The following is a 22,045-nucleotide window of genomic DNA, read 5'->3' as shown; positions in this document are numbered from 1 at the left end:
CCATGAGGATCAGCTGAGGTAGACTGCTCATGAGGTGGTGCAACAGAAACAGAGGCCCTGGTAACATCGTCCGCAGCTCCAAAGAGATCCTGATAAGCAAAGCCAGCCTCGGTGTCCTCCATTGAGAAACTAGCAGGAATCCCACCACCATAGGCTGGATCAAAAGTAGAGGGAGGATCCTGCTGCTCCTCATCGTCATCAGCCGAAGTCCGGTGCATGTTGTCATATTCAGCATAGGGATCCTGGAACTCACGAAGAGGAGAGGACGGAGGAAGATCTGCCTTCTCCTCAAGACGACGGAGACGCTGATCGGTCTTCTTTTGGCAATAGCAAAAATAGGAGAAGAACCGCTGCAACGCATGATGGGTAGGACTGCGGCGACCACGACCGCTTCCCTGAGGAGGAATATCTTCACCATGAGCATCAGCAGCACCAGCAGGAGTGGCAAAACCAGGGGTAGCAGCACCAGGAGTAGCAGCACCAGCAGGACTGAGAGGAGGAGCATGAGGAGGACCCAACACGGACCGGAGCATGAATGCAAGGGTGCGAGAACTGCATGCCAGTCACTTGCTCAATAATATGCATCAGATATGGAGCATAGGGCAGGTACTTGTTGGGATCCACGGACGCATCAGCAATCTTGTTCCACATGAAATCCGAGACAGCAAAGCGGCCACCATTAGCACCAAAGCGAGCCAAAATCTTAGGAGCATCTTGACGAAGGTGAATGGAATCTCCAAACTTTGGGTCAATGGTGTAGCGGATCAGGTTGTTCAGCACATAGAAGTAAGGCTTCAGGTGAGTGGTCTTGAGATCCGGATGAGCTCCTGGCTTGTACATTTCAGCAGCATCAATGTCAGCCTCAGAAATCCCCTCAGCAAAAATGGTAGACAGCCGGGGTGCATCGCGATCCAAGTGATCAAAACCAAGCAAACGAGAGAAAGTGATAAAATCAAGGCGATAGTGAACACCTTGAGTCATCCAATGCAGCACCCTAGAGGCTTGATCGACCCACAAAGTTGCCCAAAACTGAAAGAAGATCTCCTCATTCCAATTCTTCTCAAGAGTCATAAGAGGAAGAATACGCCATTCTTCAAGCCTTTGAATCAAAGCAGTGACCTCCGGATGATTGAAATCTTGTAAGGACTTGAGGACCACATACTTGTGCTGAAAAAGAGGTCCATTCTTGGTGGCTTTGCTGCCCTTGTAGAGGACGGACTCATAAAGTCATTGTGAAACTGAGACCAAAACCTCTCCTCAACTCCCTCAAACTTGATGAACTTGTACGGGTTCTCGCTGCGCTGAGTTCTTAAGTCCGTAAGACGCTTCTTGTAATCAATACCAAAACGGGGCAACGTACCAGAGGGAATAGAGGGCCTCCGGACATGAGCATTGAACTGAGGATGCCATTGGAGAGTCCGGCGAGCACCAACCTCACTGAGATGCAGAGGGGAGCGACGAAGGACATTGGGGTCCATGGATCTGCCCTCCTCTTGCACAGGATCAGGCACAGCTTGACTTCGAACTCTAGCTTGATGGGAAGGAGGCAGACACGGGATGGTGTGGGTGTGAAGAGGGGCAGGAATGCCCTCATCACCAGTGGAAGCACCAGCCGCACCCGAACTGCGAGAAGGAGTTCCACGACCACGCACCGACCGGTCCGCAGACCGACCACCGGCATCACTGGAGTGAGGACGAGCACCACGAGGAGGGTTCTTGCGCTTGCTGGAATCCATGCTACAACACCACAAAGAGGGGCAGCAAGAGATCGTTACAAGGCCATACTAGAATGTAACAAGAAATCGATCAAGGCGATGGGAGGAACTGCCTTGCTCACAGGGGCCGGTACCACCGGCCCTAGGGCCGGTACTACCGGCGGCACCGTGGAGCAAGGAAATCACCTCCTATCGACCAAATCGACCACGGGAAAAGCACATAAAACATTCTAGGGGCAAGAACACACTAAGATAAGGAAAGGATTGCGAGGAATCGGCCTAAAGATAGGTACATTGGGAGATCAAGCAACTTCAAGATGTACCTTGCTTCACAAAGAAGAGGAGCCGAATCCAAGCAAACCCACGGGTCTTGGATTCAACCAAGGACCTCTACGTGTCCTTCAAAAAGAATACCCACGTGAAGCGAGAAAAGTCATCGACAATTACAAAACCATATTTGTTACCTCCAATGGGGTCCGAATAAATCCATGTGAAGAAGCTCAAGTGGTCTTGATGTAGTCTCGATGTTCTTCGCGGGATGCTTGGCTCCAACTTGTTTTCCCGCCTGACATGCACTGCAAATTCTATCTTTCTCAAAAGAAACATTTGTTAGTCCTAGGATGTGTTCACCTCTTTGAAGATCGGCCAAGTTCCTCATCCCAACATGGGCTAGACGGCGATGCCACAGCCAGCCCATGCTAGATTTTGCCACTAAACAAGTCTCGGACCCCACTCTACTAGCTGAAAAATCAACTAGATAGAGCTTGCCCTTTAGTTGACCCGTAAAAGCAATAGAGGAATCCGACCTTCTAGAGACTTCCACACCCTTATCCGTAAAGAGACAATTGTAACCCTTCTCACAAAGTTGTGAGACGGACAACAAATTGTATCCCAACGAATCCACAAGCAAAACATTCGAAATGGAATTATCATTTGAAATTGCTATTTTACCTAAACCAAGGATATCTCCTTTACTATTGTCACCAAACACAATCCTTTCACTTGTGGTTTGATTTGGTTGAAAGGAGGTGAACATGCTCTTCTCTCCGGTCATGTGATTGGTGCATCCACTATCGAGCACCCAACTTGGCCCACCGGAGGAATAAACCTACAAGATAAGATTAAGCCTTTGTTTTAGGTCCCGAGTTGGAACCTAGGGGGTTAGACACATAAGATTTGGGCACCCAAACACTCCTCAAGATTTGTCTCTTCTTGAGGGCGCCCACATACTTCACAACAATCTTGCCATCCTCATCCCAACAACACATGTAATCACAGATATGATTGCGTGAGATAGGCTCTTGTTGCTTGGGCATTTCCCTTTGCTTCTTTTTGATGTTCTTGTTGCTTTCAAGTGGGATTGTAGGAGTGACAACATTGTTCACTTTGTCAATAAGGTCAACAAGAGGCACACTCTTGTTGAACTTCACACACGCCACCCCATTTATCATGTTTCTTCCATTGGCTCTACCATTATACCTGCTGTATCCGAGGCCATCCTTGATTATGGGGTGCCTTGATGCCTTGAACACATTTGCCGGTTGCTTGTCCTTGCACTTGCAACCAATCTTGACAATTGTGTTTAATCTTTGGATCTCCTTGTCCTTCTTGGCTAACTCATCAAGGTTAGTGAGACAAGCATTTATATCAACATTTATGCATCTTTCACAGCTTTTACTTGTGGAGGCTTTTGAATCCTTGGAAATGGTAGAGGTGCTAGTCCAAAGCTTTTCATAGTTTTGTTCAAGCTCATGATATTTTGTTGTCAAGCTTGTGAGGCTTTCTTGAGCCAAACTATGATTAGTCTTTAGGCTAGCCAAAGATCCATTGAGTAAAGAATGTTCCTTAGTCAATCGCTCATTGGAGTCCTTGACTAAAGACAATTCCACACCCAATTTCTCAACCCTCTCCTTTTCCTTGGAGAGACATACTTCGAGCCCTTGGTTCTTCTCCCTTTCCTCTAGGAGCAATTCCCCTTGCGACTCGATGCATGACTCAAGCTTGTCATTAGCGTATATTAGTTTTAGAATTTTAGTTGCAGCAGCATTACCATATTTCTTAATGAGATTGTTGGCATAGTTTTCATCATCTTCATTATCACTATTATAGTCACTAGTGGTTTGAGGAGAGAAGTCAGCTTGTACCTTATCTCCTTTTGCCATAAGGCATGTAGGGGTGTCATCATCATCATCGGAGAGGTTGGCGAAGAGCCTAGGCGATGAATGGATGTCAGAGATGAGTGCTGTTGATGAGGCAACGTTGGTGAGGATCTTGTTTGGGGAGGATCCTTCTTGTACTGCGATGGCAGCTACACTCTTCTTCTCATTGTCATCATCATCACTGTCACTGTCCGATTGCCATTCTTGCCCGAGGTGAGCTTCCCCTTTCTTCTTGTCTTTGTACTTCTTGTCATTTTGTTTGGTGTACCTTGACTTCTTTCCTTTATTTGGACAATCTGCTGCAAGATGGCCGGTGTCACCACACTCATAGCAAAACCTCTTCCTATATGGCTTGCTTCCTCCGTATCTCCTCATCTTATCTTTCTTCATTCTCAGATAGTTCTTGTAGTTTCCCACTAGCATAGCTTGTTCTTCATCGAGATCATCATCCTCTTTGTGCTTATGCTCACAACATCCTTTGTTGCAATGACTTGACTCACTTCCATGTGAAGCTGTGAGTGCTATGTTCTTTCTTTGATTTAGGGCTTCTTTGGCTTCATCATCCAAGACTTCATGGTGCATCAACTTTGCTAGCATTTCTTGAGGAGTCATAGTATGATAGTTGTCTTTCTCCATGATAACGGATGCGAGCATGTTGTTCCTTTGTCTATACACCCTACAAATCTTTCTTGCTGCAGAGTTGTCATCCCATGTTGTTGCTCCAAGTGCTCTAATTTGATTGATCAATGACATAAACCTATCAAACATGGCTTTTGTTGTTTCTCCCTCAAGTATGCAAAAGTTCTCAATCTTGCTTTGCAAGAGCTCAATGTTTCCTACTCTTACACTCTTGTCTCCTTCAAATGACACTTTCAAGGTGTCCCAAATCTGCTTAGCATTCACCATACCATTTACTTTGTTGTTGTCTTCCGGAGTGAGACATTGCAGAATCAAGGTGGCAGCTGTTGCATTGAGGTGAAAGTCTCTCTCATCTTCGGAAGTCCACTCACTTGGATTTTGCGGTGGATTCACTCCAATGTCCACTACTTCCCAGCATCTTGCTGCAATGAGATGCAACTTCATTCTATGAGCCCAATCGGTATACCTTATACCATCAAATGGAGGTGGCTTTCCAGGATTGATCATCGGCAATGTTGGATTTTTGCTTGAGCTGCTGTAATCAAACCCAGTGTTGTTGTAGGACTTTGGCCCTTTGCTAGCATCTTCATTTCCACCTTCGCCATCTGACTCAAGACTCCTTTTACCTAGGAGTTCTTTCATCTTGTCTAGCTCTTCTTTCATTTTCTTCATCTGCTCTTTCTGCTGTAGCTGCAAGGATGCTGTGATCTGTGCTGTGATTTGCTCAACGATTTGTTGTTGAGTTGTTGGATCCATCTTGACCAATGTTATTCCTCACGCGGTGAAGCGTTTGTACGAGGAACCTTGCTTTGATACCAATTGAAAGGATCTAATTGGCCTAGAGGGGGGTGAATAAGCGTATCTTAAAAACATGAAACTCAAAAACTCAAGTTGCGGAAGTCAAATGCCTGTCGGTACCACCGACAGTTTGGGCCGGTACTACTGGTGTCACACAGCCAGTAGTACCGACGCAAACTGCTGGTACTACCGACTCCCTAAGATAGCTACGAAATCAGAGTGTAAAGGGCTTAGATTTCAGATCTGAGTTTTACCCCACTTTCCTAGGTGTAGAAGAAGGTGTTGTTGAAGTCTCCTTAGCTTAGTTCTTCTCCACACGGTAGATCGACCTTTGTTTACCTGTGGAAGAGAGAAAAGAGATAGGAACACCAAGAACACAAACAAGGGTAGTCGAAGCTACCTCCACAGCAAGACAAGGTATTTTTCCCGAGGTTCGGCAATCTCCACTAAGGAGTTCCTACGTCCCCGTTGTTGAGGTGACCACGAAGGTCTGACCACTTAGGTCTCCTCCTCAAGCAACCACAAAGGTTGGCTTGATGTTTCCACTAAGAATCAAGGGGTAATACAAACACTTCGGGGTGCCCTCACAAATAAATCAACACGGGCAACCACGAAGAACGCCTAGCCGGCTAGGGTTCCAAGAACCCAAGAGTAACAAATGCAAACCAAACCGGCAAGACGAGGAACGGAGAGCTCAAGTCGCAGATCGATGCTCCCAACTCTCTAATCTCACTTCTCTAGCTCGAATCTCTCAAGAAATGAAGTCTAGGAGCAAGAGGAAGAGAGAGTGGGTGAGCTAAAGCTTGGAGAGTGTTTTCTCAGAGGTGGAGTAGCTGGAATGAGCAAGCCAACGGTTAGAAAAGAGGGAAGAGCTATTTATACTAGAGTACAGAACACTGGCCGGTACTACCGGTGCAAACACCGGTACCACCGGCGCCCCCAGATCTAAACGTGAGAAAGCTGAGAAAGATGCGAGAAAAAGGCCTACCGGTACTACCGGTGGAAGGCCGGTACCACCGGTAGTGCAAAATCTCGCAAAACATGAGTCTTGCGGGATTTTTGCCTGCCGGTACTACCGGCGGTAGCCGGTACCACCGATCAAAGCCCGGTACTACCGGTAGTTCAATTTCTCGCAAAACTCAGGAGAAGAGCTGGCACTGCCGGTACCACCGGCCCTGAGGGCCTGTACTACCGGCTCACCCTGGCAGAGAAGAAAACTTTCTAGAAGTTCGTGTGTGCAAGTGTGTCTCTCAAGCGCAAGACCCAAGAAGACTTGAGCACTTTTATCCTCATCTTACCGACTCAATTTGTATCCCTCTTGATAGTGCGGCGTTTCCTATAACTCAAACAAGAAATAAAACTAGGTAGCTCCTTGAGTTGAAACGTCGCTTAAATGAAGAAATTTTGGGGGTGCTGTGATTCACCAAGTGTGTTTGTTTGATTCCATCAATGAACTAACACCTGTAGATTACACTTGATAGACATGTTAGTTCCTAATTTGATTGTCATTAATTATCAAAACCCACACCGGGGGCGAATGCACTTACAATTACAAACCCTAGAGTTTGGTGGGGATTGTTGGATTTATTATGGGTTAGACCCATTTAGATTTAATAAATCAATAAACTCTATGGTGTGTAATTATGGACAATATATATATTGTACCAAATAGGAGCAAGTCCAAGGGTTGGAGTGGCTGGCTGATGGTACGGGAGTTTCAACTCAATTATGTGGGAGTTTCAACTCATTATCTGCGGGTGTTTCGATAATTAATTGAGGGAGTTTCAACTCCGCGTGAAAACCCTTCAGATGCCCGTCTCCTCAGCCGCCAGCAGGGGAGTCCCTTCCCTTCCTCTCCTCTCCAGCCACAAGGATAAATAGGAGACTCATCTCCTTGGTACAACAAGAGAGAACATACAGATCACAGTTCCGTTGTAAAGTAGGAATCCCCATCTCGTAACTTCGCGCGCACGGAGGAGCGACAGGGCAGGTGCCTCCGGAGCCCTTGCCGTTCGAGACCTTGCACGGGGGATCGACAATTAGGTTTTTGGGGAGCGTCTACGCGACTGCCCAACTCCATTGCTGCTGTTCATCTTCTTCCCGGAGGTCTCTTGGTGTTGCCGGTCGCCGTCTTCTCCTTCCCGGTGATTGGTTCGTCGTCTTCACCTTCGTCCCTACTCCATGGCGATCGAGGAAGGACAAAGTTCTGGAAATCTGAATGCACGAGTCTCAGGGTATGATCTGTTCGTCTTCCCTCAGTTTTACGTCGCTCTGTCTATGTTTGTTTCAGTAGCTCTGTCGTGCAGTTTCAGTAGTTGTGTCATATCTGTTTCAGTAGGTTTGTTTCATCGTTTCGCAAAATATCTGTTGTCTGTTCCTGCTATGTTTAAGTTCTGCGTGTATGCGTCTGTTCTACAGTTCTATTGTTTCGCTAGTATCTGCTTGTCTGTTTCAGTAGATCTGTTTATCTGTTTCGATAGCTATATTATGTTTGGTACTGTTACAGAAAATTATGTACCATGTCATGTTTTGATGTTTGATATGCTTTATGGATCATATTTATATGTCGTAATTATGATTCATTCCATGTTTATATTTATCAATAATATCATATATGTCATCATCATACTGTTAATTTATGGAATTAAAATGACATAGAAATTTCCTAATATACTAACAATTCTTCCTAGGTTGCCTAAGCTTCCTACAATTGCATATGAAAATCCCAACTTCGGATGGCTGCACATGGTCAGTAGGAGATTGGATTTTTTTTAACAAGATTTTATTTGGTAAGCGTGGCTGTGCCAATCAACTTTTCTTGGTTGTCCATGCATATGAAAATATAAAAAAAACACTTACACAAAGCGTGGCTGTCACTACTGCAGAGAGGATCTTTGCCGAGGGCCTCCGGCCTTCGGCAAAGGCTATAAGACCCTCGGCAACGGCTTTGCCGAGGGCTGCCCTCGGCAAAGAGCCCTCGGGAAATTTCCCGTCGGCAATGGGATCTTTGCCGAGGGCCGTTTGTCGGGCAGTCGGCAAATATTTTGCCGAGGGCTGACGCCGGCCTTCAGGGAAAAAAAGATGCCGTTAGGCCACGGGCTGCAACTGACGGCGTCTTTGCCGAGGGCCCAACGTTGGGCCCTCGGCAAAGAATTTTTTAAATTTTTATTTGGGTAATTTCTTTGCCGAGGGTCCCAGGGACCCTCGGCGAAGGATTTTAAAATTTTTCTTTGGGTAATTTCTTTGCCGAGGGCCACCATGCAGGCCCTCGGCAAAGTCTCTTTTTTTATTTTTTCTTGAGAATTCTTTGCCGAGGGCTTTGATCATAGCTCTCGACAAAGACCTGTTTTCTATTTTTTCTGAGAAATTCTTTGCCGAGGGCTATGGTCAAGGCCCTCGGCAAAGACCAGAGAAATTTTAAATTTTTTTTGGTTTATTTGCATCCAGACAATAGACAGATACATATATATATACCATCACACACACAGAGTCCACAACGAGCACATACATCTCACGAACATCACATATATATATCACGAACATCATGTATGTACATCCAGTAGTCCACAAGTTCACCAAATCGAACCAAAGTTCCAAACCGCCGACACGTACGCACCATAGGGCTGCGAGAACTCACCATCCTCCCCAACCGTCCTGCCTCTGCGTCGAGGGTGGTGTGTCGAAGGCTCCAGGATCCGGTGACGTACGAGGCGGGTTATTGGATCCCGCTGTCGACTGAGGCTGCACAAACAGTTAGATGTTTATGTGAGATTGCAGTAATTATTTCTGCACTACAGTTACAAAGAAGTTAACTTTGACACTTACGGTAGAACTAAACGGCTGCGGCAGCTGAGGCGCTGGAGCTGACATCGTGACGTCCACACCAGTATGCTGCCCCAGAGCGGCCAGGGCCCTCATCATCTAAACCATCCTCTGGTCCTGCGCCTCTCGCGCGAGACGCTCAGCCTCCAGCCGAGCAGTGAGGGCCGTGATCTGCTCCGTCTTCTGGGCGTTGTCGGCCTGCAAGATTACACTCCAATGTTTCAGTAATGTAAATGTAATTCAGTTGCGAGAATATTAATTTACTATAAGTGAACCTAGAATTACCTAGAGCGAAGCTAACATGCTCACTGTCGGAGTCGGCCGTGCACGGATGGGCTGGCTGGAGCTCGTGCTCTGTGCTCTGAGCTGGCTGAGAGTGGGGGTGGTGTTGCGATCCAGGCCCGGCCGTGCTACCTACCGCCACCGAGCCTCATGATGGCCTCGGCATCTAGTGGCTCGGTGCGGACGTCGTACTCTGGCCCGTGCCGCTCCCGTACCGCCAACGTGTACTCCTGGACCTTATCGTACACGTTGGGGTCGGAGTACGCCTCGCGAGGGGCAGCTGCGTCCCAGGTCCGTTGGCCTGCAGTCTGGTGAGACGCAGCCCAAGCCGTGAACATGGACACCTCCTCGTCCGGGTGTGCAGCCTCCTACGAGAAAAGCGACCGAGGGTGAGTAATCAAGCATACATTAAACGCGAAACTAAATAGAAGACAAATCACTTACATATGATTTTTTGAAGGCGGGGAGGCTCTTGCTGCCTTGGTGGTGAGTGGCAGCTGGTCTTTGCAGACGCAGTGCCCGCTGAGACTCATGCCTGTCTAGGTAGTCCTGCGTGAACCACCTACCCACGATCGCGGCCCAGGCATCGGCATGTGCCCGACACCACCAGGGAATCACCTACAAGACAATGAGTGTTTGACAGATATGAAGATATAATTGAATATATTAAATTCAAAAAAGAGACAATCTGAATGTTATTCATCTACCTCCAGGTACTGCTCCTGGGTCATCGTCCGCGCCTGAGCCTTCGTGATAGTCATACTACGCGCCGACGCATAGAAGTCTATCACTGCCTGGACGCGCGCCTCGTGGTGCATGTCGGTGACATACTTCCTACAGGAGGCGTGCGCCACAGACTCAGCCAGGGCCACGTCTTCGTCCTCCACCCTGAAGTACCTCTGCACAAATGATAATACATCCAATCATTATTTAAAAAATAGATTTTAATGTAATGGATTAATTAGTGTTGTGCGAAAGGAACTTACCCAAAACTCGGCCAGTATCCTCTCCTGGGGGTTGCGGTACGTGTCGTCCTCCCCTAAAGCGTACCTGTCCCAGGTGGTGGCCGGCTCGCGGGCCCCCGACGCCAACTCCACGAGGCTGGGGAAGTACTTCCGGCACAGGGTACCCAGGATGGTCGGGGGAGCGCGCACGGGAGTACGCGACACCAGATCCCAAGACCTGCACCAGTTAGAAAAAAATAGTCAGTTTCTCTCTAAACCCTCAAACCTATCAGATGAGGTAGTTGTGATATCATTTAGATTTACTTACTTGGGCGGTATGGGGCGAAGCAGTGCCCGACTCTGAGGTAGTGGGTATGGAGGGAGCTTCGCGGGACCTCGCTGGTAGACACCCGACGCCGCGCCTCCCTCGTCCTCGGGCGCCGCGCCGTGCTCCTCGTCATGGCCCTCGTCCTGGCCCTCGACCTGGTCCTCGTCCTGGTCCTCGTCCTCCTGGTACTCCTCCTCCAGCGTCGGAGCCACGGGGTCTGGGGTGGGACTCCGCGGCCTCCTACGCCCCTGGCTGGTACTCGTCGTGGAAGGCCTCCCCCTCCTGCGGCGTCCTGCGGTGGCTGCCCCTGACGACTCTGCCTCGCCAGTGAGGGAAGGGCGTCTGGCGTAGGCCGAGGGTGTGTCACGTCGTGGCCGCCTGCTCGCCATCTTTGATCAAACACCTGCACACACAAAGAATGAAACAAGACTTATTAGTAAGCATATTAGAGACTTGAAAATAAATAAACAAAACAAAAATGTCAATAATTTAAAAAAGACATAGTATTACATGTATTACGAATAGTCCTCGTGATTGGGATTATAGGTCTCGTCATCACTGTCAATATTATCCAAATAAGCGACACTATCCGAAGGTCCTACGTCATCGTCTTCGTCTTCATCACGAGCGACAAGTAATCGCTCAAGCATTTGTATGTCCTTGGCATTTTGCACCACGTCTCCATCATCCTCGTCATCAACCGTTTCGATGTCTTCTTCCATTTCGAGGGCCTGAGGTAGGAGTATCTGAAGTGTCCCCGACAGCCCATCTTCCTGATAGAACTCTCCATCATATGTGTTTGTGTTAAAGTTGTAATCGTCATCGTTTGGGGCTGGGAGTTTCCCGTGTGGAGAAACCTGGTGCACAATAGCCCACCCCTGAAGCTCTTGTTTGGCTTGATTCGCATATCTCGTGTAATACACCTGCACGGCCTGTTGAGCCACAATGTAGATATCCTTTCCCGGATATACAGAATCTTCTCGCACCTCGACTCGCCCAAGACTAGGGGTGAGTCTCGTTTCGCGAGGATTAAACCAGTGGCATTTAAACATGACAGGTTTCAGAGGTTTGTCACCATCAAATTCAAGTTGGTAGATGTCCTCAACTCTTCCATGGTAGTCGAGGCCATCAGTGGCGGGAGTACAAACTCCACTATTTGTGGTTTTCCGATTGGGCCGGATATTCTCGTATCTTGTTGTGTGGAAGCGATAACCGTTCACATCATATCCGGTAAATGACTTCACCCTAACTTGGCAACCGTTTGCAACTTGTTTCAACTAGACACTCATGGACGAGTCGGTCCGGGCCTTTTGTTTGAACCAAGAAATGAAATCAGGCCTATCCGCTCCCGGGCCCCGGGATAGAAGGATGTCTTGTTCTTGCGGGGTTGGATCTCTTGGTTCATTCCAAGATTCACGAACAAATTCCCCGATAAACGGTTGCACCTCAGTAAGGTTGTTGAACAAGTATAGCATGATACTGCGCCATTCGTTATTTGTCAAAATCTTCACGGTGGATGCACTTGCACTACCGAGTTGTCCATGGAAAAAACTTAGAGTCGATTCATTTTCGTCGACATTGTAACGTGGAAGTGGGTTGTGATTGCTTGACAGATTGGGCTTGTAGTACTGTTGTCGCACCTGGTTTTCCAAAGAAGACCAAGCGCTAACTATATGTGTGCCCAGGATGTCCACACGACACATATAGCGACAAATATGGAGAATATCAAGAACAATGCTTTATTATATATCGAAACATAGTTACAACATGGGCTTACATCTATTACAAAGCATAGCGGAAACTGATCCTATTCTTCACTTTGGGTCTCCATTTTCCACAGGGACGGTTGACTGGGGGTACACTCGCCTAGTACTCCTGGAACATCTCAAGGAACTCCGCCTTTGTATCACCATCTGGTACCCATTCGGGATTTTTGATTGTTGAATGTAAAGCAAGTGTGACCGCACCATACTCAACAAGTATAACATGAGGGGATGCAAGGCTCAAAAGGCTTGACTTGGTTTGACTGCAATAAGCATTTTTAGTTGGTCATATTTTATTATTAGACCTATGTTTCTAGGTTATACTTAAGCTCCCAAGATGATAAGTATAATAATTATCATCAAGATTAATGATCACCCAAACCATCCATAGAACCATCTATCTCGAAAAGGATCCAGGCCGCTCGTGACCGAGAGCACGGCTGATATATCAGTTTTTATAACTCTGCAGAGTATGTACATCTTTACCCATGAGTCGTGATTGCCCTTTGCCCGAGGGGGCCAACCTCTTGACTCACTTCCACGGTAAGTCGGCAGGGATCACTACGTAACCTTTCACTAGACACCCTAACTAGTTAGTGGCCGCGAGGTTTCAGCGGCAAGTGTGCATAGAGACCTCCTCCAAGAGGCACATGTGGTCGCGGCACTGTACACACCAAGGTAGGAGCAAAACTATACACCATGAGGCACCCCCCTCTTGCGCCTTTCGGTAACCACTAACAAGCTAGAGACGTACTAGATACTTGATTAAGATCAGAGCCATGTGATTCTCATGGTTGTACTGTAAGTCCTGGGTTGCCGCTTTAAGATTCAGTCCTTACGGAGGGCAGACTAGAGCACCCAAAAAGGCCCAATGCTCTAGCCCCCTGATATCCATATTGCTAGAAAGCATCATTATAATATTGATTCCATAATCATTAATCAATATTAATATTATACAGTTTGGTGATTGCAGACTAAGCAAACTACCCATGTGCATAACCCTAGGGTAAACAAGGATACAAGATACAATAGTTCTAGGTAAAGTCCTTAGGGGTTTATCATATTAGACACATGCACATGAAGAGGTGATTAAGTAGTTATTAGGTAACAAAGGAACTCATGTTACACTTGCCTTCCAAAACATTTGCCGATGGTTCCACTTCTCAAAGATATACTCCTCATGTAGCTCCACTTCTAACATCAGCAAACAATCAATACAAGCATCACAAGAGAACCTAAAAACAATACACCAAGCATTACAAAATAAGACTTTAAGATTTTAAACACACAAGGCAAGCAACTATGAGCATTTGAGCGCATAAACAACTAAACAGAACTGTGGTTTAAAAGACAATGAAAGTTCAAAGGTAGAAGTTGGAAGGTTTGGTAAATGATAGGAATAGAATAGACATTGTGAAGGATGAAGTAAGCATATGAAAATTCAAGAGCTAGGTAACAAGAGATGCCTATGAGAGCCTGATGAGATGGAACATATACATGGCAAGGGCTACACAATAGTGAGATGGTATGGTGAGATACTAACAAGAATATTTATTTCTTGACATAGAACATGAAGACCTAAAAACAATGGTGGTGGTTGGTTAGGATCGAATTTGCCAACAACGAGAAGATGATGGATACAAGGCGAAAGGTGAAGATGAACCTTATAGTGCAGGTTTGGCAAACTACTGTAGGATATGATGATGATCATTTGGATTGGTGAAATGGATACTTTGGAACATATTTAGACAAGTGGCTGCAGCAGTGTGAATGCTACATAAAAGGGTAACATGGCGAGACACCGGTGCACGTAGGTTGTGCACGACAGCGGACAACAACCTTTATGATCACTGATGGTATACTCTTATCAGCACATATTAGCAATCCATGTCGTGGGGTCTCTACAGACCGTATGAGTTATGTTCTAGTAAACGGGAATGGTGGTTTGGCCATCTGTTAGCCAGAAAACGCAAACATAGGATGGGTGACATGGCTGATTTCTGGACAGCAGGAGTAGCAGTTGCCATGGCCTCGATATCTCGGCCATTATGGCACTTATGGACAAGCCAACTCACAGAGGTATATGCGAGTTCATGATACACAAGTGGGTAAAAGGATTTGACAAACGTAGTAGTGGATTTTCGGGAACGTACTCGCCAATCGGCTGCAGCGTGGCTGCAGGGCAGCAAAGACAGCGAGCACAAGAAAAATGATATCTCTTTTATCTTGAATCCTATTGCCATGAAATTTCTTAGGTGTGTGTGCAAGGATATAAAACACACTGTGGTCGAACAACATGGTCAGTGGAGCGAGGGAATAATGGGAACATGCATGCCAACCGGCAGGAATGCTGCTGCAGGGCAGCAGGGACAGTGAGCATAAGAAGAAGTGAATATCCCTTTCATCTTAGATTCTATGGGCATGAAAATTTACAGAGACGTGGGCAAATATGTGATACATTTGTGGATCCAAGGGATTGTCAAATGGATTTGTGGATTGTCCAGAATATGCATGCCAATCGGCAAGGGTGCTGCTGCATAGATGCAGGAGCAGCAAGCACAACGATATCAATAACTCCGGCACCATGGCTCCTATGACCAAACTGATTTGTAGAGGTGTGTAAAACATCAAGATCTATATCATGATCAAAAGGTTTGATGACTAGAGGCATGGATCACTGGGAATGTGAACGGTAACCGGCAGCAGCACTGCTGTCCAAAATGGACAGCAACACAATTGCAGTGATACTTGGCCGGAATTCTATCAAATATGAACTAGGGTGCGTGTATTGCAATTGGGATCAACATAAAAGATACAAAGGATGTTGATTGCTCACATTGGACTTTCGTGGTGGCAAGGAGGAAACTATCAGTGGCAGTGACAATGAAAGGTAGATGCAGGGCTGCTGCTTATGTGTAACAGCAGGGGTACTACAGCTACATCTTGGCGCCGGAGATGATCATGAGTGCATCCTCAAAGTTCTGTGATGAGAGAAGATCAAGACAGGGCTGATATGAATCACACATAGAGAGAGAGGGTCGACCTTGCTGTTTGTTGAGAGCCAGCGGCAGCGTCAACGTGGCCACTGGGATCGATGCTAGCAGCACGTTCATAGAGACGACATAGATAATTCGACCTTCGAGATGATCTGCACCAAACCAGTGATCAAGGAGATGGATGAGCGAGGGAGGTGCAGCAAGATCAGAGATGGAAGAGGGAGGGGCGACCTCACCACATGCTGTACAAGAACGGTGGCGATGACGACATGATATGGCAGGACAATCGACTCGCATTGCTGCTGATCGGAGTGGCTTCTATCGCAGCAGGATGATCATCACTCCTGTTACAGGAAAGGAACAACAGCAATGATCTCTCCCAAATCCTTGCTGTGTTCTTGGGAAGGAAAACAAGAGGATGAATTCAGTTCTAATCACCGATGCACTCTATTTTGATGGAGAAGGAGAGAAAGGTAGGGAAGAGAAGGGGGCGCCCATGGAGGTGGAAAGGAAGAGGATGAGGACTGCTTCTCTGGTGCTTGCGTGAGGGAGAGAGGAGAGGAGGAGGCGCCATCTGGTGGAAGAAGAAAGAAATGAGGGGACTCCTTCCTGGTGCTTGCGTGGTGAAGAGAAAAGAAGAAAAATATAGCTGCCACTTGTTGCATGGGTGCATGCAATTGAAGTGAGATAAATTGGAGTTATCAAGAGGGGAATGAAGAGGGGTGTGCTGCATGGTTAATGCGTGAGAAATAGAGGAGAGAGTGGATATTTCATCAGCTTTCATTTTTGCATTTAGGGAGTGGTAAAGAAGAATAAAAATGGAGCTTATAAAAGGAATTAAGGGTGAGGGCTGCTGTTATTTTAGATGAGGGAGAGAGGGCAGGCGCCATCAGATTGTGTGTGAGTGAAAGGAGAACAAGCATGTTGGGCTAAGATTATGGATTTGAACATGAGATGAGAGAATGTGCAGCAATGATTTGGTTTGGTCGCTTAGTGATACAGATGTGAAATTTGGGCTGCGCGGGAAGGTTATGCGATGGAGATATGTTGACATGAGCTTTACCCAAAATGGAATTAGAATGGATAAGAAACAATGTCTGATATGACTCTAAAAAATGATGATAGAATTATGTGAGGAACAAAAGAAATGATGACTGGTCATCTAACATAGATTTATGGATTTGGACAAGATGTTTGGAAAGATGAGACTGGGATCAAACCCTTAGCGTATTTGAAAACAAATAAATTCATTTTTCAAGCATAAACACTGTGCAATGGCATGAGTGCAACAAACCACTAAGTTAAATTGCAAAAATTTTAGAAACTCACATTTTTTCCACTACCTAAAAATATAGACAACATAACTAAAGTTGGAATATTTTATAACATTATAAAATCTTTGGCTTTATTTTTAGTGTTTTCTAAGTCACATCCCAAAGTAGGAATTTTGGGGTGTGACAACTCTACCCCCCTTAACAGGAATCTCGCCCCGAGATTCCTTGTAGCTACACTCATTAAAAAAACCAAATCATACAAGTTCATCATGGCAAAACAATCAATCTAGCTATAGCACACTAACATGATAGGGTCCTTATGATAGCACACTATCACTCACCTTAGAATCGTTGCTAACGTAAAAGCTCATGGGGGATAAAAACTTCCTAAATGCTTTAAGGTAGATGGACTTCAACTCTCCACCTTCAATGATGCTCCTTGTCGATGTAGAACCATGATCATGACAGACATCATCGAGGATCTTCGAGGAACGAGGGGTTTCGGTGAAAAGTTTTGTTTTTCTTTTAGAAAATACCAAGGTGGAGGAAGACAAGATAAGTTTTCATCAAAATAATTTTGTAAAAGCGACCATTTCTATCTAGGCAAAGCGTCCTACAGTCAACATTGCTCTGATACCAATCTGTCGCACCTGGTTTTCCAAAGAAGACCAAGCGCTAACTATATGTGTGCCCAGGATGTCCACACGACACATATAGCGACAAATATGGAGAATATCAAGAACAATGCTTTATTATATATCGAAACATAGTTACAACATGGGCTTACATCTATTACAAAGCATAGCGGAAACTGATCCTATTCTTCACTTTGGGTCTCCATTTTCCACAGGGACGGTTGACTGGGGGTACACTCGCCTAGTACTCCTGGAACATCTCAAGGAACTCCGCCTTTGTATCACCATCTGGTACCCATCCGGGATTTTTGATTGTTGAATGTAAAGCAAGTGTGAGCGCACCATACTCAACAAGTATAACATGAGGGGATGCAAGGCTCAAAAGGCTTGACTTGGTTTGACTGCAATAAGCATTTTTAGTTGGTCATATTTTATTATTAGACCTATGTTTCTAGGTTATACTTAAGCTCCCAAGATGATAAGTATAATAATTATCATCAAGATTAATGATCACCCAAACCATCCATAGAACCATCTATCTCGAAAAGGATCCAGGCCGCTCGTGACCGAGAGCACGGCTGATATATCAGTTTTTATAACTCTGCAGAGTATGTACATCTTTACCCATGAGTCGTGATTGCCCTTTGCCCGAGGGGGCCAACCTCTTGACTCACTTCCACGGTAAGTCGGCAGGGATCACTACGTAACCTTTCACTAGACACCCTAACTAGTTAGTGGCCGCGAGGTTTCAGCGGCAAGTGTGCATAGAGACCTCCTCCAAGAGGCACATGTGGTCGCGGCACTGTACACACCAAGGTAGGAGCAAAACTATACACCATGAGGCACCCCCCTCTTGCGCCTTTCGGTAACCACTAACAAGCTAGAGACGTACTAGATACTTGATTAAGATCAGAGCCATGTGATTCTCATGGTTGTACTGTAAGTCCTGGGTTGCCGCTTTAAGATTCAGTCCTTACGGAGGGCAGACTAGAGCACCCAAAAAGGCCCAATGCTCTAGCCCCCTGATATCCATATTGCTAGAAAGCATCATTATAATATTGATTCCATAATCATTAATCAATATTAATATTATACAGTTTGGTGATTGCAGACTAAGCAAACTACCCATGTGCATAACCCTAGGGTAAACAAGGATACAAGATACAATAGTTCTAGGTAAAGTCCTTAGGGGTTTATCATATTAGACACATGCACATGAAGAGGTGATTAAGTAGTTATTAGGTAACAAAGGAACTCATGTTACACTTGCCTTCCAAAACATTTGCCGATGGTTCCACTTCTCAAAGATATACTCCTCATGTAGCTCCACTTCTAACATCAGCAAACAATCAATACAAGCATCACAAGAGAACCTAAAAACAATACACCAAGCATTACAAAATAAGACTTTAAGATTTTAAACACACAAGGCAAGCAACTATGAGCATTTGAGCGCATAAACAACTAAACAGAACTGTGGTTTAAAAGACAATGAAAGTTCAAAGGTAGAAGTTGGAAGGTTTGGTAAATGATAGGAATAGAATAGACATTGTGAAGGATGAAGTAAGCATATGAAAATTCAAGAGCTAGGTAACAAGAGATGCCTATGAGAGCCTGATGAGATGGAACATATACATGGCAAGGGCTACACAATAGTGAGATGGTATGGTGAGATACTAACAAGAATATTTATTTCTTGACATAGAACATGAAGACCTAAAAACAATGGTGGTGGTTGGTTAGGATCGAATTTGCCAACAACGAGAAGATGATGGATACAAGGCGAAAGGTGAAGATGAACCTTATAGTGCAGGTTTGGCAAACTACTGTAGGATATGATGATGATCATTTGGATTGGTGAAATGGATACTTTGGAACATATTTAGACAAGTGGCTGCAGCAGTGTGAATGCTACATAAAAGGGTAACATGGCGAGACACCGGTGCACGTAGGTTGTGCACGACAGCGGACAACAACCTTTATGATCACTGATGGTATACTCTTATCAGCACATATTAGCAATCCATGTCGTGGGGTCTCTACAGACCGTATGAGTTATGTTCTAGTAAACGGGAATGGTGGTTTGGCCATCTGTTAGCCAGAAAACGCAAACATAGGATGGGTGACATGGCTGATTTCTGGACAGCAGGAGTAGCAGTTGCCATGGCCTCGATATCTCGGCCATTATGGCACTTATGGACAAGCCAACTCACAGAGGTATATGCGAGTTCATGATACACAAGTGGGTAAAAGGATTTGACAAACGTAGTAGTGGATTTTCGGGAACGTACTCGCCAATCGGCTGCAGCGCGGCTGCAGGGCAGCAAAGACAGCGAGCACAAGAAAAATGATATCTCTTTTATCTTGAATCCTATTGCCATGAAATTTCTTAGGTGTGTGTGCAAGGATATAAAACACACTGTGGTCGAACAACATGGTCAGTGGAGCGAGGGAATAATGGGAACATGCATGCCAACCGGCAGGAATGCTGCTGCAGGGCAGCAGGGACAGTGAGCATAAGAAGAAGTGAATATCCCTTTCATCTTAGATTCTATGGGCATGAAAATTTACAGAGACGTGGGCAAATATGTGATACATTTGTGGATCCAAGGGATTGTCAAATGGATTTGTGGATTGTCCAGAATATGCATGCCAATCGGCAAGGGTGCTGCTGCATAGATGCAGGAGCAGCAAGCACAACGATATCAATAACTCCGGCACCATGGCTCCTATGACCAAACTGATTTGTAGAGGTGTGTAAAACATCAAGATCTATATCATGATCAAAAGGTTTGATGACTAGAGGCATGGATCACTGGGAATGTGAACGGTAACCGGCAGCAGCACTGCTGTCCAAAATGGACAGCAACACAATTGCAGTGATACTTGGCCGGAATTCTATCAAATATGAACTAGGGTGCGTGTATTGCAATTGGGATCAACATAAAAGATACAAAGGATGTTGATTGCTCACATTGGACTTTCGTGGTGGCAAGGAGGAAACTATCAGTGGCAGTGACAATGAAAGGTAGATGCAGGGCTGCTGCTTATGTGTAACAGCAGGGGTACTACAGCTACATCTTGGCGCCGGAGATGATCATGAGTGCATCCTCAAAGTTCTGTGATGAGAGAAGATCAAGACAGGGCTGATATGAATCACACATAGAGAGAGAGGGTCGACCTTGCTGTTTGTTGAGAGCCAGCGGCAGCGTCAACGTGGCCACTGGGATCGATGCTAGCAGCACGTTCATAGAGACGACATAGATAATTCGACCTTCGAGATGATCTGCACCAAACCAGTGATCAAGGAGATGGATGAGCGAGGGAGGTGCAGCAAGATCAGAGATGGAAGAGGGAGGGGCGACCTCACCACATGCTGTACAAGAACGGTGGCGATGACGACATGATATGGCAGGACAATCGACTCGCATTGCTGCTGATCGGAGTGGCTTCTATCGCAGCAGGATGATCATCACTCCTGTTACAGGAAAGGAACAACAGCAATGATCTCTCCCAAATCCTTGCTGTGTTCTTGGGAAGGAAAACAAGAGGATGAATTCAGTTCTAATCACCGATGCACTCTATTTTGATGGAGAAGGAGAGAAAGGTAGGGAAGAGAAGGGGGCGCCCATGGAGGTGGAAAGGAAGAGGATGAGGACTGCTTCTCTGGTGCTTGCGTGAGGGAGAGAGGAGAGGAGGAGGCGCCATCTGGTGGAAGAAGAAAGAAATGAGGGGACTCCTTCCTGGTGCTTGCGTGGTGAAGAGAAAAGAAGAAAAATATAGCTGCCACTTGTTGCATGGGTGCATGCAATTGAAGTGAGATAAATTGGAGTTATCAAGAGGGGAATGAAGAGGGGTGTGCTGCATGGTTAATGCGTGAGAAATAGAGGAGAGAGTGGATATTTCATCAGCTTTCATTTTTGCATTTAGGGAGTGGTAAAGAAGAATAAAAATGGAGCTTATAAAAGGAATTAAGGGTGAGGGCTGCTGTTATTTTAGATGAGGGAGAGAGGGCAGGCGCCATCAGATTGTGTGTGAGTGAAAGGAGAACAAGCATGTTGGGCTAAGATTATGGATTTGAACATGAGATGAGAGAATGTGCAGCAATGATTTGGTTTGGTCGCTTAGTGATACAGATGTGAAATTTGGGCTGCGCGGGAAGGTTATGCGATGGAGATATGTTGACATGAGCTTTACCCAAAATGGAATTAGAATGGATAAGAAACAATGTCTGATATGACTCTAAAAAATGATGATAGAATTATGTGAGGAACAAAAGAAATGATGACTGGTCATCTAACATAGATTTATGGATTTGGACAAGATGTTTGGAAAGATGAGACTGGGATCAAACCCTTAGCGTATTTGAAAACAAATAAATTCATTTTTCAAGCATAAACACTGTGCAATGGCATGAGTGCAACAAACCACTAAGTTAAATTGCAAAAATTTTAGAAACTCACATTTTTTCCACTACCTAAAAATATAGACAACATAACTAAAGTTGGAATATTTTATAACATTATAAAATCTTTGGCTTTATTTTTAGTGTTTTCTAAGTCACATCCCAAAGTAGGAATTTTGGGGTGTGACAACTCTACCCCCCTTAACAGGAATCTCGCCCCGAGATTCCTTGTAGCTACACTCATTAAAAAAACCAAATCATACAAGTTCATCATGGCAAAACAAT

General features: G+C 45.5%; 2 long non-coding RNA genes across 2 annotated transcripts; both read right to left on the bottom strand.

Annotated features, from left to right (window-relative positions):
- On the bottom strand, nucleotides 14,666–15,929 carry LOC110432191. Its single transcript, XR_002449603.1, has 2 exons — nucleotides 15,683–15,929; nucleotides 14,666–15,598 (listed from the first exon to the last, which is right to left on the bottom strand). It is a non-coding gene; the product is annotated as an uncharacterized LOC110432191 (long non-coding RNA).
- On the bottom strand, nucleotides 19,611–20,972 carry LOC110432177. The gene is made up of 2 exons (XR_002449583.1): nucleotides 20,726–20,972; nucleotides 19,611–20,641 (listed from the first exon to the last, which is right to left on the bottom strand). It is a non-coding gene; the product is annotated as an uncharacterized LOC110432177 (long non-coding RNA).

Source organism: Sorghum bicolor, chromosome 2, assembly GCF_000003195.3.
Source record: "Sorghum bicolor cultivar BTx623 chromosome 2, Sorghum_bicolor_NCBIv3, whole genome shotgun sequence".
Lineage (NCBI taxonomy): Eukaryota > Viridiplantae > Streptophyta > Magnoliopsida > Poales > Poaceae > Sorghum > Sorghum bicolor.
The sequence above is the reverse complement of the archived record's forward strand: the minus strand, read 5'-3'. Positions and strand labels throughout refer to the sequence as shown.